We start from the raw sequence: 543 nt of genomic DNA on the forward strand, positions 1-543 counted from the left end.
GACGATGAGAGTTGTAAACAGACGTATTTTTATTTTCTGATTATATTTGTACAAACTTGATCTCTTTGATGCAAATACTCTTGATATCTGCTGAATAAAATATGTAAATGCATATGCTGTCGTTTTTAGAATATGTAGATTGAGTCTTGATACCTCAATTAACAGATCACTAAATCTATGTTATGAGTGATTTTGAAAAGGTGAGCATTTTTTTAGAAATATCTTATTTCGGAATTTAGAAAAATGCTTTGAATAAATGTTGCTCCATTTGTGTACATAATGTTAGTAATATTGTTTCTATCTTCCTTTTTATCAGACTTAATACTATACTTTCCATAAGTACTTTTAATTCACACACGGTTAGATACACTGACAAACACACTTGTGGCATAAGTAATCACTAATATGGCCATAAACCCATGTACAAAATAAAACATCAAAAGCATATAAATCACTTTCATAAATGCATGTATACAAACCCCCAACATCCAGCAAAATAAAACAAATGAAAATATACAAAAAAGTTGTCATGAACAGCACACG

Source organism: Penaeus monodon, chromosome 31, assembly GCF_015228065.2.
Source record: "Penaeus monodon isolate SGIC_2016 chromosome 31, NSTDA_Pmon_1, whole genome shotgun sequence".
Taxonomy (NCBI): Eukaryota; Metazoa; Arthropoda; class Malacostraca; order Decapoda; family Penaeidae; genus Penaeus; species Penaeus monodon.